Consider the following 1,416-nt stretch of genomic DNA (forward strand, 5'->3'; position numbering starts at 1 on the left):
AACTCCCCAATCGGCCCTGCTCTGAGCCTGACCAGGGGCTGCACCTAGGGATTGGGCCTGCCCTCTACCATCCAGGAGCAGGCCTAAGCCAGCAGGTCGTTATCTCCCGAGGGGTCCCAGACTGGGAGAGGGCACAGGCCAGGCTGAGGGAACCCCCCTTTCCCCGAGTGCACAAATTTTTGTGCACCGGGCCTCTAGTTAATTAATAAGTTGAATACATTTTATACATGTGCACTCTATATTTATAAAATATATTTGAGAGTCATATTTAACTTTTGAAAGTTACACATGGACAAGTCTAACAAGAACAAGGATTTTTGCAAAGTTATAGAGAGATAATCCTCGTACACTGATTTTGGATGTACCAGTTGGAAAGGCTCTTTGGAAAGTAGTTTAGCAGTAGTTTTTCAAACTGAAAATTACATAACTTGTGACCCAACAATTCCTCTTCTAGGATTCAATCTTAGAGAAGCATTTCCACATAGGTCTAAAAGAAATGTACAAAAACATTCAATGTTGCAGTGTTTGCCGAAGAGAAAAATTGGAAAACACGTAAATATTCATCAAAAGGAGAATGAATAAATTAGTGCCACATGAGTATGGTGGGATACTATATAGCCCCAAACATGAATTCGTTATAAAAATATAGCTAGATCTCAGAAACACAATGTCAATGGAAATGACTGAGATGTAGATATATATGACAAAACTGCTAAATTTGGAAAGATACTTGCCAAGCCCATAAAAGCCCCTTGGGGGTGATGAACAAGTCAAGGTGGGAAGATGTCAAGAAAGATTTTCACTTTAGAGATAATGTTCTTATATATATTTCAGAATTGAATGCAATAATTATGAAACTTTAAATATATCTCCTGATGAGGATGATGATGATAGAATCTCTGAAATAAGTGCTGGAACTTCTGACTCCTGGCCCTCCCCAGCCTCTGACTAACTCCAGTCATCATCTCAAACCACTGGCCCGAACTTGCTTTGCCGGGATTTTCGTTTTCATGAATGAGGAATTTAAAACAAAAGAATGTTAAAGCCCGTACTGTTGTGAGGACTAATAAACCGGTGGATGGTGGAAAGTGTGCTGTAAACACCTTTGAGGACCTGTGTTATGTAAATGTTAGGAACCAATACGGAGAAGCCGGAGTGGTTTCAGGTTGTAAATCAAGCTGATTAGCTAGTTCAGTGCCTCAGGCTACATAATAGAATGTGAAAATGGAGAACAAAGAGGAGCTCTCTGGGTCACTGTCCCTCTTCCAAGCCGGGTGTAGAATGACACAGGTGTATCAGCAGAGGAGCCCTGCTTGTAGGTAAGAGCTTGGGAAACCAGATACTTCAATCCGATTAATAAGAGTAAATACGGGAATAAAAGACTTCATGAAATTCAAGGCCTTAACTTTCAAGGGG

Source organism: Myotis davidii, unplaced genomic scaffold (assembly GCF_000327345.1).
Source record: "Myotis davidii unplaced genomic scaffold, ASM32734v1 scaffold540, whole genome shotgun sequence".
NCBI lineage: Eukaryota > Metazoa > Chordata > Mammalia > Chiroptera > Vespertilionidae > Myotis > Myotis davidii.